Here is a 13,485-nt window from a genome sequence, read left to right as displayed (position 1 = left end):
AACCCTATACTCCTCCAAATACTGCCTGAACAGGGGAGTCCACTCAGAACAAGCAAGGCATGCAGTGCATATATTCTATGGTGTTAATAACATGTATATACAGATCACTATCTAGGAAATTGAATTCAAACATGCTTGCAGGAAGGAGAAAGTGTGGGTATCCATCCACCCATGCCCTTCATTCCACTGTGAGCAATGACCCCTGCATCCATCCACACTTACTTACCCTTCATCCTCCATTGTGAGCAATGACCCCTATATCCATCCACACGTGCCCTTCATTCCACTGTGAGCAATGACACCTGCATCCAGTCATAAGTAAAAGCGAAAACAGTGGGAAGGCTTCCCTGATAGCAGAAAAACTTCCCTGATGGCTTTAAGAACTAGAAGCCAGGCGATAAAAATTTAAAAGAAATTGAAAAAAAAAACTCTCTCTTTTTTGTTTGCACCAGAAAAAAAATTTTACAAACTATCTGGACTTGTGGCCTTATGAAAAGAATTGTTAACAATTCCCGTGAAAACTGGTCACTCTTCTCCTGTCAATTTCAAAGTGGTTAAAAATTTCTATTCTAACAATCCCTGTACCCTGTTCTTGTCTATGGATGATTTTCCGTGAAGACATTGCTGACTGACCATCTGATAATTTCGTTCCCACTGTCCCTGATACTGCGATGACATCAGTCCTGGTTTGTCTGACCTAATACCACTTTGGCAGGGAGGGGGATTACAACAAATGTTGAGAAGTCACCAACAAAACCCCTTTTATTTTTTTCAATTTTTAACATCTAAAATGTGTGGATGGCTCTTTGCCTATCCACTGGGACTGCACTCCCAAGTTTAATTCTGCCTGTCCTGTGGTTGATACCTAGTTTCAAGGTTTATCTCACAGGGACAGATTCTGTAGAAAGTCAACAGACAGAGATTACAAAGACTAAAAAGAAGAATACAAAATAAACCAATAAGGAGAAGCATTTTATAAAAAGTAATTTGGAAAAGAAATACTTATTAGAGCTGTATTTGCTTGTTTGTTGTTTGTTAGATGCAGTTATTATTTGTTTGTTTGTTTGTTTGTTTATATGTGGTGATGACCAGAACTGTGAATGACAAAAGACTTACACCAGCCATTAGGGTTGTGCAGGAAGCTTAGTAACTGACAAAGCAATATAATTGGCTTTTCCTAGAATCAGACCTCAGTCCAAGCCAGACAATCATCCCAGAGCTCACTCTGGCCCCACTACTACAGGCCCTCTTGGAACACTGAATCTAGTTAGTGTCTACAAGTATCAACCCTGTACTCCTCCAGGAATTACCCGGGATGGAGCATTAACTCAGACCGTGCAAGACTTTAACAGTAATTTGTACATGGCAAGCTGCCAGTAACATGCATGTGTATGTTCTCTTCTACAACATGGGATCAAAAAGAACCTCCAATAAAGGAAACATAAAAGTGACCCTCCCCAGAGTTAATCATCTGAGGATTAAAATATGGAAAATTCTTAGATGATAGAAGTGAAAAAACAGATTAAAAATAGTGGAAAATATTATGGAAACAAATGAGAGATTAGGGAACTAAAGTTTAGGATGGAAATAAAATTGGTCAAGTGGTAAAGTATGTAGTTTCTAAGTATTATTTGTTGTTAGAACTGAGCTTTAAAAAAATCAGTTGAAAAGCTTCACCAAGTGTTGAGGAAAAAAGACAAACAAACAACAAAAATAACAAGAAAAACGATAACAAAAAACAAAACAAAAAATGAAATGGACAGAGATATCCACACTGCTGATAGAACACTTAGGTATTAAGTCCCCCTTTAAAAGAAAAAGATCTATTTAATTATGTATACAGTGTTCTGCATGCATGCATCCCTGGATGTCAGAAGAGGGCACCAGATCTTATTACAGATGGTTGTGAGGCACCATGCAGTTGTTCGGAATTGAACTCAGGTCCTCTGGAAGAACAGTCTCTTAACCTTTAAACCATCTCTCCAGCCACAGTTTTAAGTCTTATTGGCAAACATACTGTACTGCTTTAAGTTACACAATTTATTTACTTTCTCTATGTATCACCCTATAGAAATATATAAACAGGTAGCTGGGCAGTGGCGGTACACACCTTTAATCCCAGCACTTGGTAGGCAGAGGCAGGTGGATCTCTGTGTGCTCAAGGCCTGGTCTACAAGAGCTAGTTCCAGAACAGGCTCCAAAGCTACAGAGAAACTCTACCTTGAAAAACAAATACATAAATATTTGTATAAATAGGTATAAAAATATTTGTTTTAAGTATTCCTGGTGGGTCAATCAAGAGAATAAAAGTAAGCAATATTGGTGGATTTTTTTTGAGGAAAAAAATACATGTTCTAATTTCTAAAAGAAAATGTCATAAAACCAGAATTCTGCATCAAACATGACTTTCAGTTCATTGAGAATGCAAAAAGATATGATTTGTCTTTAAAAATTGAAAAATTTCAGCAACTTCAGATCTTGAATTATAATTTTTTAAAGGAAGTAGGGAAATGGACAAGAGAATACTCAGAAAACAGAAACTATACAAGATAAAAGATTCAGTGGAGCTATGCACGTAGTTTAAATGCAGCAAGTCTACTTCCAGTGGTAGCCACAAAGATACAAAACTCCATTTTCCAGTCAAACAAGAAGATTGCATCTATAATGAATAATATTTCCATAATTGGGCTAATAAAAATTACTTAGTGAGTGAAGGTGCATGCCTGGAACACAGCCCTATGATCTGTACTCCATTCTTGAGACCTGCAGGATACAGGAAGAGTACACAGTTCTGCAAGCCTGCAAGTTGTTCCCCACAGGCACACTGTGCCTTTAAGAAATATGTATGTAGGAGCTAGAAAAAAGACAGATGACATGCTAATCAAGACTGTGCACTGCTATTGTAGAGGACCCGAGTTTTGTTCCGCAGCACAGACACTGAGAAGTGCCTGTAACTCCAACTCCAGGGGATCCAATGTCTCTGCCTCCTAGGACACTTGCATTCACATGCACATCCCCAAATAACACACAAACACACACACACACATACTATGCACACACATGCCATGCACACACACACAAACACACGCACATACACATACATCACACACACACACACACCTACACACACACACACACCACGAACACAATTTTAAAAAATCTGAAAACTATATACTGGTTTTTCACTTTTAACTCACTCTGGAAACAAAGCACAAGAATCATCACAAAATCCTGCAAAACATCCGAGATCTTGATTTACTGTAGAGAGGGCAAACGAATCGAGAGGATTGTTAAAGGACGCTAGAAAAAAAAGGGAGGAAGGATGCTAACTGCCTTCTCCTCCACAAAGTAAATAGAGACAGTATCTAAAGATAATGTATCAAAATCAATTTCTAAAACTAAGTTGTTCAACTGTCTTTCTGAAAAGGATTATATCATTAAGTCACTAAGCACTCTAAGGGACAGTCTCTTCCCTAAAAGTGACCCAGCTAATAAACAGGGGGATCAGTAGTGTACCACAATTTTACAACTCCCAGGGCAGAAACAGATCCTGATAAAAGTAGAACACATATAGAGGCCAATGTCTGCACCCAGACAGATGTGAGTAACCTACCACCCTTTCTCCCCCAGAAAGCCAACCCAGAATTTGATCAGGACTCTAGCGATAATGACTAATTTACAGGTCATGAAGAAAACAGAGACATATTAATGACACAACAAGAATTGGGAGGTGTCTACAAGACACTACACATGTAATTCCTGTCCTATAAATTGTAATGGGAGAGAAGAAATTCAAAAGGCATATCATCTAAACTCAGCATTGTCACGATTATATTTGTATTATGCCTGGAGAAATCGTGAATAAAATAATAAGAGGAAGAAAGTGGGGGGAATGAGGAAAAGAGAGAAAGGGAGAGGAGGGAAAGAGATGCAGAAAAGTAAAGGAAATCATGGGCATTGGAATAGAATGTTGGAACTGCTGACAGAAGACTGAGTTTCTATAAAATGCATGAAGAGCCAGGTAATGGTGGTGCAGACCTTTTAATCCCAGTCCTCAGCCTCAGGAGGCAGAGGCAAAAGAATTTCTGTGGGTTCAAGGCTCTCCTGCTCTACAGAACAAGTTCCAGAGTAGGCTCCAAAGCTACAAACAGAAACCATGTCTCAAAACACCCAAAAAAGCAAACAAACAAATAAAAATCAACAGCAGCAGCAACACAACAAAAATTTGCCTGAAGAAGAGGTGATTCACTCCCAGTGGGTCAGATTTTAAGATGTCACCAAGCCTCTGCCTCTTTGCTATACTGCCTTGTAGAACTTCCTTCCTTCTGTTAATCACTCTTCTTGTTGTTGTTCTTTTTTTTGTTTTTGTTTGGTTTGTTGGTTTTGGCTTTTTGAGAAACGTTTCTCTGTACCTGGAACTACCTCTTATAGACCAGGTTGGCCACAAACCGAGATCCTCCTGCCTCTGTGTCCCAAGTGCTAGGATTAAAGGCATGTGCCACCACCGCCGAGCCCCCACCACCCTTCTTAACAGGACAGACTCTCTAGCAACTAGGCTACAGATAACACAGAAAGTCCCCTATATGCTTGGAAGGCACTGCCACTGGTGAGGAGCGATAATGTAGTTTTAGACACTGAATCACCGACTGGCATTCAATAACTAGCAAGAAAACAGGGAGCGCCACTCCTCTTACTGACGTCAAGCAGCCAGAATGAGCGCCCAGGGTCTGGCAGAATTGCTCAGCCCTGGAGGAGACCTTCCGTTCAAGCAGGTGCGACACCAGGTTGTGCGAAAGCGGTTAGCCGGAGCCTGCCCAGGATCTGTAAAATAATACATTCGTTTTGTTTAAAGCCATCAAGAGTGTGCTAGTTAGTTATGTGGAAACAGAAAACTAATAGCTGTTCCTTGCACATGAGTACGTTAAATCTTAGGTGAACAGAACAGGGAGACTGAGGCAGGAGGACTGGACTCCTAAGTGCCGGGCTGCACAGGAGGATTGCCTTTATAAAGGAAGCATGCTAGAGGATGGGAGATTATTGCAGTAAAGCAGAAATTGTTTTAGCCACTGAAATTTAAGAGGGCCTGGAATTCATCTGGGTTCTTGTTCACATTCAGCTTCCAGCTCAGAAAGTTTGGGATAGGGCTCCCAATTCTGCACCCAGGAGAAAGACCGCTGATGCCAATGCCCGACTTCTATTGACTGTGCACACATCAGATGTTCCTACTTATTGATTCCTCCCCGAGATGCCCCATTATGACGACAAGAGTTCAAGACTCTGAGTCCCATGTCTTTGTCCTCCATCCTTCCTCATCATGAACATCCGTTCCTTAGCTGCCCACTGGGCTCTGGCTTCTGGGGTAGGCGGGTCCTAGTCCTGTCCCCCTCAGCCTCGCAGCACGAAGCCCCTCCTTCTAGACACCTCTGACCTTGGTGAGTGCTGCCAGCCCCTGGCGCGCCCAGAAGCATTCACCACCCCCGGCCGCTCTCCCCCCTCCCCAAACCCAGACCCCCAGACCCAGAACCTGGACCTGCTGCCTGCTGAGAGCAGCCAGACTGCTCGGCAGGAACTCAGAGCACGGAATCCAGAGGACAGACGCTCCCGGAAGCTTCCAAGCCACCCAGGCTGCCTGAAGAATAGTTTCAGTTTCCATTCTGCGCTCAGAAGCCTTAAGTTTCGATTTCCACTCATCACAAATCCAACTGGAGAAGCGGACTAGGGAAATGTAGCTTTTAGCATCCTTCTATAAAGTCAGAATTGTCAGACGGGGAAAACTGAGGCTTTGGGATTTTTGAGGTAACTGTGGAAGGAACCCTCACAGAGAAATATGAGGACTTCCAAGCAACAGTGGAGAGGCCAAAGAAGCAGAACACCAGGTGTTCTGCTCTCCTCTGCTCCCACAGGTATGCTAAAGACACTAAAGTGGGGGCAGCAAGAAACTTGAGAATCCTTGAGTTTCTTACTGAAGTCTGTGATTAATCTATGTGGGATCTTCTTTGACCAATAAACACCACTAAACAAACTGAAATTGGAATTACTTGTTTTTATTTCTACATTTATTTCTTTTCCTCCGTCCCTCCGTCCCTCCGTCCCTCCGTCCCTCCGTCCCTCCCCTCCCCTCCCTCCCTCCCTCCCTCCCTCCCTCCCTCTCTCTCTCTCTCTCTCTCTCTCTCTCTCTCTCCCTGTAGATTCCTGCAATTGCGTTGGCTACCTCTCTAGCTTAGTATCCCCAGTAACTTTAGAAAGACCTAAATAAGCAAATTCTAGAAAGTGGGGAAGCCTTGCATTTGGTGGGTGTTATTGATCTGGAACTGGAAGCTGTGGTCTCTACTCAGTAAGGGAAAAGAGCAATGGGTTACAGTGAACAATAAATTTCCAAGTCATAAATATGCTCCGTAACAATAAACATTCACCACTTTGAAGGCTATTAAGGATGGGCCCCTCCTTCATGGTCAGCTTTCGTCCTACCTTCTGTTTCCTTGGTAACAGCAGAAATGGAAAAATCAGCTCTGATCCTCCTTTGCATTTAAAAAACACATGAAAAGGCAGGGTATTGGGCCAATTCACAGAAGGATAGGAGCTGTTTGAGAAAATGTGATCTGAGTTCTACTTCTGACCCTGGGTGGAGACACAAGGTTTTGATATGCCCCAAAGGTTGGAAAATTACGTATTATTATCTCCTTCTCAAGAGTTAATACAATTGCATATGTCTCCCACATGGCTAGAAGACCACCTCTCAATAAAAATGCCTCACCTAAGGACATTCTGGGGGGGGGGGGGGGAGGAGGTGGGATAATCCCCTCCTCCATAAGATACTGTACAGCAAAGCCGACCCATGCACTTGCAGCTCTTCACAGACCTTTGCTTCTAAGGATCTGGTTTTCTGAGTTCTAACTCAAGGGATATTGACTTTTTCTTTTGGCCTTCCTCTCTACTTGGCTACTAAGCATTCTGGCTTTCGAACTGCAGGCTTCCTCACAGCTTCTCTGAAGAGCTCCTTACCCAAGCAGCTGCTGAAGACTAGGAACCTGACTCAGAAGAGTGGCATGCCTTTCCTTTGTCATCTCTCTTCCAGCAGTGCCTAGTATGTACAGCTCACATGTCCTGTCATTTCTCTCTCTATTTATGATAAAATGTTCCTCGAGCTTTCTTCTCAGTGTATTTGTTAGATTCCTTTAATTGATAAGACTAAAAGCCTACAGAAGGGAATCCTGGAAGGAAACCCTGGATCCCCAGCAAATGATAAAAATTAACCTTTTAATAAAAAGGTAGGGATGGTAAAGAAAGGGACATTTCTTAGGTCCATGGAGCATTTATGTGCTTATGTTATTTGTTTATTTGGAAATATTGGAAGGTCATTCATGGTAATATTGAGAAAAAATGGACTTGGAATTAATATCTGACCTTTTCCAAATGATCTTAGATTCTTACTCACTCTTTGAAAACTACACTTTCCTGCTTCCTCCAGGAGAGGCCAGTGTCCTAATTCCCTGGGATTGTGGTAACTGTGGTAACAGATGCTACAGACTAGTCTAAACTAAGTAAAGATCATGAGAAAAGGAGATTATTCCAGGTGGGCCAAAGAAATCATATCACAGTCTTACCATGATGGAGGCAGTAATTCAGGCTGGTAATTTGATTACAAATGGAGTCATTTAGCAACAGTCTGTGGAGATGATGGAACAATCACAAGTCAAAGAATCAAACTGAAGTAATCCACTAGAGAAGGTGGCAAATCACCATGCTTAATGAACATTGTGAGGATTTACTCAGCCAGCTGACCAAGAGTGAGCTAGCACCTCAGAAAAGCTCTTGGTAGAGAAAAACAAGCCAGTCCAAAGACTGCAATCATATCACACAGGGAACAGTCTGGGGATATCTCACAATGCACCCTCCCACAGCAGGGAAGGAGAAATCCTTCTATCTTCAAAATGTCATACAAGGAGAAACCTTTCACATATGTCCAAATCTCTCAGCAGTGGAAGAGGAATCTCTTAGTTTAGAACATAGAAGATACCATTTGTTGACAGGATAGATGATAAGATCAGACTATTGAAACAAGAAATGCCAAGAAACTAGAATTGCCCTGAGATATCTAAAGATTTGTACCCTATAAGATAGGGTCTTGCAGAAGAGGTAGCTTGCAGGAGAAAGGTGAGAAGGGTCAGAGACTTGTATCATGGCTGAGTTGATTGGTTAAGTATTTTCTCTGGCCTAATTAAACCTTGTCCTCACAGCAGGACCTGAAGGCAGACTTGGACACACACTGTCAATCACTTCAGGACCCTGAAGATGGATTTGGACACTCACTATCAGTCACAACAAGACCTTGAAGATGGATTTAGACATTCACTGGATCCTTTTGCCAATCATCTTTCCATTGTGGCCATATTAGATAGATCTGACATTTCTGTTTTTCATTGCTATTATTTGTCTCTTTTAATTGAGTTTATAGAAGACAAAATCCTGTTGTTCAGAACAGAGGAGATACAAACCTGAGTTCCTGGGACAACCAGAGTCAATTCTTTCTTTCTCAGTGTTATTATTTATTAATTTAACATTTTATAAATATAATTGACAGGATATAGACCATTGCCCCACAGCATTAACTCATCAAATTCTCAAAGCAGCTCAAACAGTGTGGGGCTGAGCAGAACAGAAAGTGGATGTCAGGAACACCAGGAAAGACTTAGCTGGCTCATTCCATCAATTAGTATTGATTGTGTGCCTACTGTGTCTTGAATTGGGTACTTGAGGTAGAATATCAAAGCAACAAAATAAAAATAATAACAGAAGTCCAAGCCTCCTGGGAACTTGCCTTCCTGAAGCAACTCAAGATTAGTTATTAGGTTTACTTCTCTCTCTAATGAAAGTAAGATGAAGATATGGTCTCTTGATCAAAACAATTTCTTAAACTAAACTAAAGCTAATAAGATTTTATTTTAAAGAAACAATATAGCTCCTCATTTGTTACTTATATATGTAATGAATCTATGTACTTTTTCAAACATGACTATTTGATGGTTTACAGTCTCAATGGATACCAGAGGGATAACTGTTGGGAAGGCTCCAGGCTGTTTAAAGCCATGGCAGGCACAGTCAAATAATATCTAACAATGGAGAAGAACGTTTTACATTTGTTACAGCTTCTCCTTTAAGGACCTCTCATCTGGTTACAAATCTATAAGGAATCTGATGCCACTCAAAGAGCTCCTGGTCTAGACCAGTTTTAAAGACGAAATGAATAGGTAGCAATCAGGAACATAAATAGATAGTATGTGTATACAACTTTAGTGATCAGAATGTGTTATTTTTAAAGCATTTTATTTCTCAGTAGTACATATTATTTATACAAACGAACAGGTTTCATTATGACATTTTCATGCATCTAAATAAAGTATTACCAAAGATATTTGACAGGCCAATTTTTTGATATTTCCCAGCATGTTGTGGGAATTATGCTAATAGTTAAGAACATTTTTATTATGTGTCTTATACATAGGAGATAGCATATGCGTAAGAATCTACATAGCCTCAGAACTCAAGAGAAAAGCTCATTGTTCATAGCTTCTTTGTTTCGTGCAAAATAGCATCTTGAGCGATGGTGTAAGATAATTCAACAGTTTCTCTCCAATGAGCCATGACTGTGCCGCCAGACTAAAGCTTGCCCTGTGAATTACCCTGGGCAAATAATCAGTTATTCTGATCCAAGATATGCCCTGATTAGGTGAAATTTATTTTAATAACTTACAAATTAAATCATAACCCTATATGCTCTAGGCAGAAAAAAAACCATTCTTATATTGACAAATAGTTTGAAGTTAAAGTTGATTACATGTAAGTAATCCAAAATTCTTATATGAAGAGCTGGACTATGAAATAATTGTCAGCAATTTGTTTTAATTCCCTCAAAACTTTGTTTGTCATAAATAAACTCCAAATGACCAACATTTTAAAAATAAAAACTTGTTCAGATAATTTGTTTTAATCACTTGAAATCATAAATTCTTTTTTTGTTTTTTGTTTTTTCACTGACACTCAAAACATTCTTGATTAAAAGTTATATTATGCTGGCTGACCACCAGATGTCAGCATTATTCTGTTTCAAAGTCATTTGAACCATCCCAGCAGGTAGGCCTCAGACATCTCCAGCTGTGGTTTTTGAGGCATGTAGACCTGCAAGCAAACTGCTACTGAAAAGGAAGTAGGGCAATCTTGGACGGACCTTTAAAGAGTTGTTTTCTCTCCCCATCTTTCTTAACCTTTTAGGACTTCGGCTTCCAAAATAAAACTGTCAGCAGGATTCTAATCGCCAGAAGTGAAATATATGTAATTTCCATAGGGAAACGTTACAAAGAGAGATTTGGGAAATCCTTGTTTCATGATATCAAAGTAAGCCTACTTTTCATGCTTGACTTAAACTCACATTTTGTTCTTTCTGGACCATGAATAAAAGCTTTAATTTAAGCAGCTTGATGTTGGGATCTAGAAAGCTACATATCTGACAAGGATTCTTGACTCTAAGAGACCAGACACAACGTTCAGCACTTTAACAAATAAATCTTAACCTAGAGGTCATTGCACCTTGAAATTAAATCTTTCCTTCTTTGCTTTTAATAGTCACTCCCTATGACAGTTCTTCAAGGGTTCAGTTCTCATATGAATATACAGGACCATCTGGATGTGGCCCTTCCCCTGTATTTATAGCTGCACACTCGAATTACTGTGGCTGAGACAGGAAAATCAAGACTTCAGTGTCAACCCTCAGCTTAAAATCAAGTAGAGACTAGGACAGGCTCCTTGAAACCTTGTCTCAAACACAAACATTCAAACAAAAAAATTGAGAATCAGAGAAACTATCCTTTGTCACAAGAATGCTTTAACTGTGGGAAGGATTCCTAGCTCACTGCCGCATTTCTCATAGCATTGTAGAAGGCTAGACAGTCAGGAAATACCATCAGCTGCTAATCTGAGGGACGTTATAAATTGATGTGTAAAGCTCTAAGTTACCAACCACTTCATCAAGCAGAGAGCAGGAAAATAAGAGTTCAGAACTAGCAAATCAAATTTTATTCTGTCCTTTCAATACTTTCTTGTTAAATGTTTTATAAAACTTGGCAAAAAATGGAAAGATATGGGTTATCTAGGTAATCTGAGTGCTCAGTATGAAAATAAAAATGCTAGCCGGGCAGTGGTGGCACACGACTTTAATCCCAGCACTCGGGAGGCAGAGGCAGAGGCAGGCGGATCTCTGAGTTTGAGGCCAGCCTGGTCTACAAGAACTAGTTCCAGGTCAGGCTCTAGAAACTACAGGGAAACCCTGTCTCGAAAAACCAAAAAAAAAAAAAAAAAAGAAAAGAAAAAAAGAAAAAGAAAATAAAAATGCTTAGTTTCTCCTCCAAAAAATCAGAAAAATTTCCAGGAAGGAGAGAATGGAGCATCAGAATACATATAGTACCTGAGATTATGTCTTAATTTATACATTCTACATTCATATTGCTTTCAAATATAATTTGAAAGTCACAAGAAAGAATATTTTAGCTCCTTGAATTATTCAAGATATGACTCAACATCTCAAATATTATAGCCACAAAATCCAGAAAATTTTCTAGGACTTTGTAGGAGCCAAAATGATTCTAAGAAATTGACAAATCATTTAAAATCAAGCTTATTCTTTTTTAATCTTTAATAAAATGTTCCTTATGTCTACCTTGAAAATTCAGAGACGAGTGATGATGCATGTGTATCACTGAGAAATAGTTGGAAATCAGTTTCTAAGTGAATAAGCTAACTCACATACACTCCTTGTCATTATTCCCAGCTGTCTCGAAGACAAGGTAAAATAATACAATGCTACTATGGACTTGTGAGTCTTAGTTACACAGTATTTTGTAAATTGCACAGCATTGAGTAAAAGATCATTGATATGTTAAGTGATTTTTATGAAGCTGGATTCTATAAAGACATTCATTCAACCTTCTGTACTAGAATATTTAGAAATGGAGGAAGAACATAAAAAGAGAACAAAATTGCCCTACTCTAGGGTAGATACCCAGTAATAATTATTTTGCAGGCCCTGTAATAACTGGTAAGCAGGTGCTTCCCCAGATCCCTACATTGAAATACTAATCTTACAAAGAAGGTATTATGAGCATGGCCTTCAAGAGTTAAGTCATGATGGTGGAACCCATGAGCAGTTATTTTCCTTACTGGATATAGAAAGCTCCAGGATGTTACTTTGTCCATTTTGCCAAGTCAAGCTGGAGTCTATGAAACAGTATGCCCTTGGTGACAAAAAAATGTGTTGCCACCAAGATTTTATTTAACATAGATTTACAACATCTTAAGCCACCTCATTTGTGGAATCACTAGGGGACTTATATAGACACTGTTGATCTTTCTCAAAAGTGTATAAAGAAGAACATTTTGCTGTCAAACAAATGACTTTATTAAACCAGAACATCTCCTTGTATAAAACATACTATGAAGTAGAAAAAGTATCTTACATAATTACCCATTGCTTTTCAAGTTCTCATTGATATGTATAATGTTTCATTGATATGTAACATTATTACAAAGAGCAGGAGCCTTTGTTTGTTCCTGTCACCCAGCTAACTTACACAAAATATAACCACACAGAAACTGACGAATTAAAACAATGCTTGGCCATTAGTTCTAACTTCTTATTGGCTAATTCATAGATCTTAATTTAACCCATTTCTATTAACCTGTGTAACACCATGTAACTGTGGCTTACCACCAAGATTCTAACCAGTGTCCATCTCAGGCAGAAGATCCATGCCATCTCCCACTCTGTCCTTCTTCCCAGCATCCAGTTCTGTCTTCTCCGCCTACCTAAGTTTTGCCCTATCAGGCCCAAAGCAGTTTCTTCATTCATTAGCCAATAAAAGCAACACATGAACAAAATAACATCCTACACCATTTCCCCTTTTCTGTTTAAAAAGGAAAGGAAGGTTTTAACTTTAACATAGTAAAATTACATATAGCAAAACAGGTATCAAGCAAAAACTACAGTTACAATATTTATATCTATTTTATCTTTTATCATAACTGAGAAAAACTATAATAATAATTATCTATTCTTCAATTCTATCAAAGGCTCTAGAAGGATATAGTATTAACTAAGAAAATAGGAAGTGCATTATAAGCAACTTCCAAAACTCTAGAATTAATGGAGATATCTCACTGCCTGTGCAGTCACCCAAAGTTCTTCTGTACTGTTGAGGCATCCATCTTTAGCCTACAGGCCAATAATATCCAGCAGACTTTTCCATGATGCGGGAAAGTTCAAAGACAGTTCAGTCATTCTCTTCTGTATCCTACAAAATATCTCTCAGACTCTTTCATGAAGCAGGAACCCCGAAGGACCATCTCACATTTAGGCAAGTTCAGCAGCCATCACTCTGTGGGAACTGCATATCCAATGAAGCAGTCCAGGCAATAGCAGTTTCTTGACCAAATGTC

At 39.5% G+C, this 13,485-nt stretch overlaps 1 protein-coding gene across 1 annotated transcript in view; it reads right to left on the bottom strand.

The window, feature by feature from the left end:
- Positions 1-5,656, bottom strand: part of LOC119805807 (probable ATP-dependent RNA helicase DDX60) — a gene marked incomplete at its 3' end in the record, with an annotated part of 67,811 nt that extends 62,155 nt beyond the window's left edge. Inside the window, exons 1-2 of the mRNA XM_038317610.1 lie at positions 5,531-5,656; positions 4,699-4,821 (exon numbers count right to left, since the gene is read on the bottom strand). The remainder of the gene's footprint in view (positions 1-4,698; positions 4,822-5,530) is intronic.
- Positions 5,657-13,485: the final 7,829 nt, after the last annotated feature.

This window comes from Arvicola amphibius, unplaced genomic scaffold (genome assembly GCF_903992535.2).
Source record: "Arvicola amphibius unplaced genomic scaffold, mArvAmp1.2, whole genome shotgun sequence".
NCBI classification, from domain to species: Eukaryota; Metazoa; Chordata; class Mammalia; order Rodentia; family Cricetidae; genus Arvicola; species Arvicola amphibius.
This window is presented reverse-complemented; position numbering and strand designations above follow the sequence as displayed.